The sequence below is a fragment of the Vanessa cardui genome, chromosome 10 (assembly GCF_905220365.1).
Source record: "Vanessa cardui chromosome 10, ilVanCard2.1, whole genome shotgun sequence".
Classification (NCBI taxonomy): Eukaryota; Metazoa; Arthropoda; class Insecta; order Lepidoptera; family Nymphalidae; genus Vanessa; species Vanessa cardui.
The window spans coordinates 6,813,455-6,824,566 of record NC_061132.1 but is presented as its reverse complement, the minus strand read 5'-3'; the positions used below and the strand labels follow the sequence as shown (position 1 = coordinate 6,824,566).

The window sequence follows — 11,112 nt, the reverse complement described above, 5'->3', positions numbered from 1 at the left end:
AGCAACAACGCATCACATATATAATATATATTTTAGTGCACAAGTTTGCTTGCAAGCACAGATACACTCACTGTCCCCACACTCTCATAGTCAAACGGGTAACCTGAAACGACAGATTCAGATCAAAGGCTTTACGTGTTTTTCGAGGCACGGCATATATTGAGCCACTCCAAGGAGGCTGACAGGGATGTGTAGATTGAAAATGTGTGTCCACAACTTAGTGCGCGTTTAAATTTAACAAAAAAGTTATTGTTGTAGCCGAAGTTACTCCTTATTGTATCACCTATCCACCAGTAAAAGTCCCGTCAAAGTCGATCAAGCCGTTCCAGAGATTAGTCGGAGAAAACAGACAGACAAAAAAAATACATATTTTTGTGATGTATGGATCGTGTATACATATGCATTTATTAAAAATTGGTTATTTTACAAACAGACACTCCAATTTTATTATAAGTATTGATGAAAACAAGTTGTTTGATTCAGCCTAACATACACATATTGTCAATATCTATGCTAGTCAAATGTGATTGAAGTTCATAAGGGCTTCTATGAAAGCAATTAGTGGAGTAGTTTCCGTACTACATTGCATCAAGCAAGTTGCCTGTGAGTGCCTGACTCTATTGCTGTCATTAGAAATCGTATTCCAGCGAGCTTAGAGTAAGTTGACGAGGCGATTGTCAATTTTGATTATGGACAAGATCAAAGTATCAATATTCTATATTTAATTACATTTTTTAATTGTATTCTTATTTCAAATTGTGTATTAGTATGAGCCAAAGATGTTAAAAAATTGCATTTTTTTTTTGAGGTGACTATGAGATCCTTCATTAAAACAGTATCATCTGTTATTCAACCAATATGTGACTGAAAAAAAATGTAAACAATAAATATATATATTTATAAATATTGAGATCCTAGCGTAACATATGAGATATCTATGTTTATTTTATTGCCAGTTCATTTACGTTTCTGGTAACGCACCTACAAGCCTCCCGGTGTTAGCAGATGTCCATGGGTGCTGGTAATTTTTTTCCATTAGATGAGTCTCCTGTTTGTTTGCCTTTTGCCATGCCGTGTATATGTGTGAATGATCTCTTTCTAAAATAACGAAATGTGTAACTTGAATTATAAAAAAAATTCAGACGAATTAATAACCTCCTCCTTTTTGAAGTCGGTTGAAAATAATCAGTTGTGAAGATACAAAAAGGTGTCAAAATTTGATACATGTGGAGGTGCTGGGATTTGAACCCAGGACTTTCAGCATGCGAAGCAGACACTCTACCACTGAGTTACACCCCCGATATAATACGAGTCGAAAATCAAAGTCAATTCATTCATCGTCAAATATGCTATAGATGGTATATATGGTTAGGATAAATCTTTCCGTCTAATAGAGCGTTGTCAAAGAGGATGCGCGCTTTTTTCAATTCGCCATTTCCATTTGTGAACTCTGGGGCTATGAGGTAAGGTTTCAATTGTGTTTAAATATTAAATAAAATAAGTAAGTAATTTCAGTTAGTTTGTATGATTTGGTGTTTTTTTAAACAATTTGAAAGTTTTTACAACATAAATTTTATATCTAGTGTCTAAATACATATATATAATGTTTTTAGGTTAACATACCCTAGCCGTTTCTATCAATCTATTCTATCTCAACAACACCATATATATCATGACTCTATCCGAATAAAATCAAAATTTGCTTTCAAAAAAGCTGTTGTTGAACGATTAAGCTTTGCCTATGTGAAAATTGTTAAACTTCTATAGCTAACAAACCATTACCTAGATCTTACTTACTACGTTATTTGTAGCCTATATCCTTCTTCGGAACCCAAACTATCTTTGAAACAAATTTCATCGGAATCGGTTCCGCGATTTAAGTGGTAATTTTGCATTTGTTATATCAGTATAGATTATCTTGATAATTTTACCAATTTTACTAATGCTCCAGGGCGCCTCCTACCCTAGCTAATTGTCTATCCTGCCTAATTGATAATCCGTTCTAGATTGTTATTCATATATATATGTAATGTAATTTCTATTTGTCAACTAAAATATACTACAAATAAATTATGTTAATATTACATGATGTAGGCAGGATGCCTTCCTGACGTCTGTCTGATAAACTACAAAAAAAGTTGACACAACATTGCAACAGCTAATTTCATTTTTAATATGGTTAAAGTGTATTTAGTTACATTCAAGTATTTGCAGCTCGCGTGAACGTGTTTTTTTTTCAAGAGAATAGGGTCAAAGCCCATAATTAATTGAGGAGGTACTAATATTCCTATTTACCTCTTCTTTTTAACTTATCACTTGTGTTAAGTTACGATCGATCGATCCTGCGACATTCAGCATCGCTAAGCTCGCAAACCATTGAGGCTATAAATGACGTTACATGGACGTGACATTGACGTGAACCGGCAAGGGATGCTTTTTCATCCCTCTAGATAATAATATTAAAAAAGTAAAAATAAAGTAACAGTCTGTAAATTTCCCACTGCTGGGATAAGGCCTCCTCTTTAATTAAGGAGAGGGTTTGGAACATATTCCACCACGCTTTTCCAATGCGGGTTGGTGGAATGCACATGTGGCAGAATTTCGATGAAATTAGGCGCCGAGCACGAGATGAATTATAATATATGTATAGTGGTACTTGCCTGGATTTGAACACGCAATCATCGGTTAAGATGCATGCGTTCTAACCACTGGGCCAACTCATCTCATCTCTTTCATAATATTTTAAAAGAATATATAAAAAAAAATACATTTCCATTTGGAGAAGATTTCGAAAATATTTCACTTCGCTGTTCCAATGCGTATTTGTGGAATACACATGTGGCAGAATTTCAATGAAATTAGAGACTTGCAGGTTTCCTCATGTTTTCCTTCAACACCGAACACGAGATTACTTATAAACACGAACACGTGAATATTCAGTCGTGCTTGCCTGGGTTTGAACCCGCAATCAACGGTTGAGATGCACGCGTTTTAACAAGTGAGCCATCTCGGTTTTGTTAAATTAAATATGTCATTATTACCACTTGTTGTGACATATTGTCGCCTATAATTGAATTTATGACGCTAATGGTTTTCCTTTCATCAGACAAGGTCGTACAAAGGTGACTTGACAAAGAAAACGTATAACACGTTTTAATTACGTTCGTGATTCATTTTGGTAGTGTATCGATGTCAGCATATATTTGTATGAGGATCAGAAATAATTGGTACGTCTCGACCAATCAGGTATCAGGATCTGCTTATCAGGGAACCAAGCGTATAAGTACATTTTTTTTATAATTCGATTCGATTATTTTCATCTTAAAGAACGCGTCAATAATTGTAGATCTTATAATTGACTCAATTCAACTGTTTTATAGAATACTAGCTACCCGACCCGGCTTAACTCGAGTGCAATACTGATACTAAACATACCTACCGAATTTGTTTATATACGACATAACAATAGACACTTCTTAAATTATCAGTTTTTGTTAACTGTATTGTTCATGTATTATTTACAAAAACCTTCTCAAAAAACGATATAAAAAAAACCGCATCAAAATCCGTTGCGTAATTAAAGATCTAAGCATACATAAGGACAGTCAGCGGTAAGCGACTTTGTTGTAATTATGATATTATATAAAAAAAAATTCACTGTAATTTAAATTCAAATTATCATTTTAATTTAAAATTCGAATATATTCTAATCAAATGCAATAACAATAAAATGTAATTTCATTGAATATTTGACGCAAAAATACGTTTCGAACAATAAACCGTCCCAGCCTTGTAAAACTAATTGATAGAGAGTTGGAAACGCCTACAGTTCTCAGAACGTTGGACGAGTTTAGAAACAAGCTTATAAACTTCGAAATGATTAGTATTCTATAATCAATATCTATATTAGAAAATTTACTTGGTGGTAGGGCTTTGTGCAATCCCGTCTGTGTAGGTACCACCCACTCATCTGTTATTCTACCGCCAAATAACAGTACTCATATTGTTATGTTCCGGTTTGAAGGGTGAGTGAGCCAGTGTAACTACAGGTACAAGGGACATAACATCTTAGTTCCCAAGGTTGGTGGCACATTGACGATGTAAGGAATAGTTAATATTTCTTACAGCGTCATTGTCTATGGGTGATGGTGACCACTTACCTGGAGCCCTAGGTCCCCAATAACAGAGATTCCAACTACTTAACAAATATTTAAATACAGTATATATATTAATATATGAATTTGTCCAATATTGATTTATTATATATTTATTAATTAATAGTCAAATTGTAATTGTGTTACTAATAACTGTTTTAAATGTTACCGATACAAGTAAATAAATGAATTTACTGCTTAGCTTACTAGTTGAAATTAAGACATTCTAATTAATTCATAATAAATGAATGAAAATGATTAGGGTCTCCACGCCTCTGTTGGACTAGGGACTCCCCCCATTTGTGACCTAGGACCTCTAGACTTTTAAATCCAATTTTGTCTGTTCGTGATCAACTCAAAATCTACCATACTGATTTCATATAGTTTTCATTAATTAATGGAGATTTTCGTGAGAGAGGTATAGGCGTATAATCGATAAGATTTTTTAAAATTAACTAAAATATGTTGATAAATTATTGAAAAAGGCAGCTTCATAATGCTTTTCATCAATGGAGTTATTTATGAAGAACTTCTATGTGTATAACTCATAAAAGTTATGTGTTAATTAGTTTAATTATGACGTTAATTGGTGAAGACTAAACGCCGCGTGAACCAGTAGATTAGTACAATTATGTACAAAATATAATTTAAAAATACTATACACATCATGATCGTGGATTGGTGGCAAGAATGTTAGCAGCACTTCCTCGTTAAATCGCAATTCCGATCGTCTAAAAATATTAACAAGCCTTTTAGTATTTATATGATTTCAAATACATGCAAAGAGCATGCTTCTTTATCTCAATAAGTGTGATTGAAAATGTAATATGACCTCGTAGAAATCATACTAATCTTACATGATTAGTATCGCTATTAATTACCGGACATAATTAATATCCAACATTATTAATGAATATACATATACATATATATGTATATGGAACACATATTTGTGTATAATGATATAATTTAGTTTAGTATTTAAATAACAAATTTCACCTATTTTATTATTATATTATTATTATATTTATATTTTTATACTTAAAATACCATAATTTTAATTTTATTGTAATAATTTATTTTATGTCTTATATCTACATTATTAAAATGATATATTCATATTACTCAAACACTAGAGAGGCTGGGTAAACGCTTATATACTTTATTCCAGCTATAAGAGAAGAAAAGCCAAATAAACAAAATTTGACAGCAAATTGACGCGACGTCATTGGTCGAGCTTGATTAATCTATGATTCACTATAGATTTTCGAAAAAATGGCGTTTTGAACATCGACTAAACTGTTATCGGAATTTCGGAAGTAAAAATAAAGTTGATAAAAGTTGTTAAGAACTTAAATTTTAATTTTTGTTGTTAAAATTTAATGAAAAATAAAATTATTACATTTTTAATTAAATTTTTTATTTTATACTTTTTAAAGGTAAACATACTTATAATATCTCTGGTTAAGTTGTAAACTTATAAAATTTGTTGTTTTTTTGTGATTTATAAGTCATAACCTTTCATTTGATACCCCACTTGAGCATATTTGCAGACATTCGGTTTTTCTTCCCCACTTTAACTTTTAAACGGCTCAATCGATTTTCATCAAACATGTCTAAGAACACTCGCCCGTAAAACACATGTAATACAAAAAACGAAATTGAAATCGGTTCATTCGTTCGGGAGCTATGATGCCACAAACATACAGACAGACAGACACGTCAAACTTACAACACCCCTCTTTTTGCGTCGGGGGTTAGTAATAGTACTGGGTTAATAAATAAACATACATTAATCATTAACTTTTAGTAGTGCACATAGTTGAGTTATTAGCAAATCGCATGAAATACGTAAAACTAAGATATGTTTCTGTTAACTGCTACTTCGATTGGAATAAACTTACTTTGTTTATGCCATAAAGAAAACATTTATAAAAAGAATCGCATTATTTTTGATACGATATTCTTCCATTAATTACACTTTTAAATCGTTCCAAATTGTTCCATAGACCTTGTGCGTCACCTTAAACCATAATTTCATTGTTATTATTATTACACAGTATAAAACAAACTCGCTTACCGCTGTCTGTCTCTATGTAAGCTTAGATCTTTAAAATTACTCAACGGTTTTTATTTCTATTAATAGATTGATTGAAGAGGAAGGTTTATAACACTTTATACTTTATAAAGATCTTCAAAAAAGTCCGCATTGGTATCCTTTTACGAGAAATAATGGTATATTTTGAAATGATTTTAAGCATCACGACATCTAATTAAGTACTTTAAATAATTTATTACAATATTAGTTAATTATATAGATCAATATGGTTACAGCATGTAAATTAAATAAATGTTTTCGGAAATATTACAGATTTAAAAATGTCAAAAGCGCTGTGAACGCTGTAAGAAAAGTAGTATATTTAGTATCAGTTAAGGACAAGGACACGTCGCTAGTAAAGTATACCACTAACGTTACAATATACCCGTTATTCGCCATACACCAACTGAATCGGTAAGTGTGATATTTCTATTATAGTTCATTGTTCAGTTGTCTTCGTGAGATTCCATACATGTTGTTCGTTTGTCCGTGCGAACGGCGAACAAATGATGGCAAACACACCTGTTTTTACCCTGTCTTCTGTCATACGTATTTGATGTAATTTGATGAGATCTCGTTTCAAGTTAGAATCAATCTAGATATTCGGTGATTCATAATAGAAAAATATTTTAACATAGATTGAAACTAGAGATGTATATGTCGTATCGTATCGTATGTATATGTACAGTCAGAGTAAGAAAACCTTTGTCAGTTTTCAAATTCATGCCTTTATTAAGCCTTACCTTTTACCTTTTTTAGTACCTTTTAAATCTAAACATGAAATAATTGCGACGCAATATGTCATTCTCGATCGGTAAAGCAGATTATCACTCATGAGCATACGAAAATAGATCTTAAGGTGACGAACCTTTTCTTACCCCGACTGTACATGTCGTACTTATCCATATTATGACGTTTACAAGTTTTTAATCGTAATATCTCAAAAGCGGTGGCTCGTAGGAAAAAAAAGTTTTATATTTTTTTTGTAGTTAATTTAATCATCTACAATTTTTGTTTGAGGTATTTTTACGACAAATCTTACCGTTTTCTTGAATATCGTGTAAAACTATTTTTTGGACCTTTTACCTTGAGTATTTTTTTCTACACAATGCAATACAAAGGAACTCCTAAATTTTGTTTATAATTATATTTTGAACAGTTTTACCTGTGGTCTTATTATTAATTTTATTATTAATTATTAATTTTATTTTATTATTAATTTTATTTTATTTTATTTTATTATTAATTATTATTATTAATTTTATTATTAATTTTATTTATTTACATATTATATATTACCTGCAAACAGCAGACACAGTGGACATCTATTCTTAGATTCCACGTTTGGTGTGATGTCATAAATAAATGTTACTTACAGCGCTAATATCTATGATCAGTGATAACCAATTGGAACGGTGGAATAAATTTCGAACTCCCTCCTCGAGATCAAAAGTTTGCCAAAGGATATTAACAGGATGTTTTTTTTTTTTTTTAATATCATAGGTGGCAAACGAGCAGGAGGCTCACCTGATGGAAAGTGACTACCACCGCCCATGGACATCTGCAACACCAGGGGACTTGCAGGTGCGTTGCCGGCCTTTCAAAAAGGAGTACGCTCTTTTCTTGAAGGTTCCCAAGTCGTATCGGTTCGGAAAAACCGCCGGCGAAAGCTGGTTCCACAAAGTGGTTGTGCGAGGCAGAAAATGTCTGAGAAATCGCGCTGTTGTGGATTTTCGGACATCAAGATTTTGCGGGTGAAACTTAGAATTTTGTCGAGATGTCCGAAGGTAAAATTCAGCAGCCGGGATTAATCCGAACAATTCCTCGGAACATTCCACGTGAAAAATTCGGTAGAAGATGCAGAGTGATCCGACATCTCTATGCAAAGCCAAAGGGTCAAGGAGATCGGAAAGGGCTTGATCGTCGATAACTCGAGCCGCTCTACGTTGGATGCGGTCAAATGGAAGGAGCTGGTACTGGGGAGCACCTGCCCAGAGGTGAGAGCAGTACTCCATGTGAGGCCGAATTTGCGCCTTGTAAAGTTTACGGCGATGGGCCGACGTGAAATACTGTCTCGCCTTGCTGAGCACACCCAGCTTTTTTGAAGCCAATTTTGCTTTGCCTTCCAATTGACCGCGGAACCGAACGAGGCTCGAAATATCAACGCCAAGTATTCCGATACTACCTGTAGCGGCTATCGGAATGTTCTCAAATCGTGGAGATACGACAAATGGTGTTTTTTTAGCGGTTAACGCGCAAACTTGCGTCTTTTTGGGGTTGAAATGGACTAGATTTAGCCGGCCCCAATTTGAGACTCGATTTCAGACACAAGTTTGTTCCGGTTCTCTTCGACGTTTTCCCGAGAAATATTAGCGCGACCAGTGTATAAGGTGTCAACGGTACTGTCGTCTGCATAGCAATGAATGTTCCCGATTTGCAACAAATCATTGATATGCAGAAGAAATAGAGTGGGTGATAGAACGCAGCCTTGTGGAACACCAGCATTGACGAATTTTAAGTCAGAGCATGCACCGTCGACAACGACCTTGATGCTCCGATCTGCCAAAAAGCTGGTAATCCAATTGCATAATTTCCCGGGAAGCCCATAGGAAGGAAGCTTCGAAAGAAGCGCTTTGTGCCATACACGATCGAAGGCCTTCGCTATGTCCAAGCTGGCTCCTAGTGCCTCCCCCTTGCTCTCAACTGCTTCAGCCCACCTGTGAGTAAGGTAAACTAGAAGATCACCGGCTGAGCGACCCCGACGGAAACCGTACTGGCGGTCACTAATCAGCTGATTCTCCTCTAGGTACCGCAGGAGCTGGCAGTTAATAAGGGACTCCATTATCTTGGAGAGCATGGAGGTGATGGCTATAGGCCTATAATTGGACGGGTCTGAGCGGTTGCCTTTTTTAGGGATCGGATGCACCAAAGCTGTCTTCCAGGAATTCGGGACGACGCCTAATGTGTAGGATTGCTGGAAAAGACGCGTTAAGACCGGTGCCAACTCGGGAGCACATGTCCGTAGCACGATTGGTGGGATACCATCGGGTCCGCTCGACTTATGAATGTCCAAGGAAAGAAGTGCTTTACGAACTGCACTTTGCCGGAATTTAACCTCCGGCATCGTGGTATCACACCGCGGAATTGTTGGTGGAGATTTTCCTTGGTCATCCAGAGTCGAGTTCGACGCGAAGAGAGAGCCTAAAAGATCAGCTTTCTCTTTCGCGGTATGGGCAAATGACTCACCGTCTCTGTGCAGAGATGGAAAAGATGACTGACAGAAATTCCCTAAGACAGCCTTAGGAAGAGACCAGAACGCTCGTGTTCCTGAAGGGAGACGCACCAGTCTCTCGCCAATTCTGCCAATGTACTCCGTCTTCGCCCTAGCAATCACGTTTTTGAGGGACCTAGAGGCAGAGTTGTATTCCTTTTTAAATGCGCTGGTTTACATCACGAGACGCAGATGCATTAGCCCAGGTTTGATAGCGTTCCCACTTTCGGCGTGATGCCGTTTTGCAGAAGCGACCAAACCAAGGCTGGGACTTGCCACCGATGGGTACTGCAGAGTAAGGAATGAATAGTTCCATAACCTGAAGCACCACATCGGCAACAGAGTCAGCATCAGCGTTCGGATCATCCGGCGAGAAACAAATCTGCCCCCATGGGTAAGATGCAAAAAAAGACCGCATCCCATCCCAATCTGCTGACTTGTAGTGCCATACTCGGCGGCACCCAACAAAGCGAGGCTGTGAGTACCGCACAACCGGCACTGTACTCCGGACGAGATAGTGGTCAGACGAGCCCAGAGGGGGATCGACGATAAACTGATAGCCATCCGGATGCGAAGTCAGCAGAAGGTCCAACAGGGAAGGTGTATGATCCTCCACATCCGATATTCGCGTTGGCGAGTTGACCAGTTGTGTCAGATCATATGCTAGAGCGAAGTTCAGAACAGATCTGCCCGCATGATCGGTGGTGCGTGAGCCGAGCCATTCTGCGTGGTGAGCATTAAAGTCACCCAGAATAATGATCTCTGCGGATGGAATCTGCTGAAGCACGGAATCTGTAGCCATTTGGACGTGCTCAAGTCGGTTGGTTTCGGCATTACCGCTATGGGACCTATAAAGGCACGCATAGATTCGCGGATGGTCATCGCAGTCTACACGCAGCCATATAATCGATAGGTCCTGTCCTTCAAGGCTGCCGAGGCGTCGAGAACAGATATCATCTCTGACGTAAACGCATACCCCAGCTCGTGGTATAAAGGAATGTTCCAATTTGTACCTAGGGTACGAGAGAAAAGTCGTATCGGCAGGAGAAGATATTTGGGTCTCGGTTAAAAAGAGCAAGGCCGGCTTCGCCGTTTCCAGATGGTAGTGAACGGCGTTGAGGTTGGAGTTGAGTCCCCTTAAGTTGCAGAAGTCCACAGCGAGGGTAGTAGGGGTTGCCTTATGATGCCTGCTCCGCTTGCCCCGAACAGTGGCGAGCGCAAAATTGCCCCCCCAGAATTCGGACGCAGGGCAGCCTGGGCATCCCTGCTCAGGTGGTGTATGTCCTGAGCATGGATGCCCAGAGAGGGATTCTCCACCGCTGTCGCTGATGGTACCCTCCTGGGGTAATTTAACCTAATTCTGCACAACCATCAAGTTTTGGGGGGGAGGGGGATTGGGCCTCCGGAACTCTCACTTACCGGACGAAACGCGGTAGCATAACTACCACTTTACGCCGATTTTAAGTGAGAGAGTGGTACTTCCCCGGGCGTGCCGGCCCATTCGGCTGTAACCCGAAGGTATACAGCGTGGCACTACCACTTGAGAAATTTGGTCTCATTATTTTATCTAGCATATCCTTTAGTAATAT

The 11,112-nt window shown here is 37.4% G+C and overlaps 1 non-coding gene across 1 annotated transcript; it reads right to left on the bottom strand.

The window, feature by feature from the left end:
* Positions 1–1,227: 1,227 nt before the first annotated feature.
* On the bottom strand, positions 1,228–1,299 carry Trnaa-cgc. The gene has a single exon. It is a non-coding gene; the product is annotated as a tRNA-Ala (tRNA).
* Between the last annotated feature and the right edge of the window lie 9,813 nt (positions 1,300–11,112).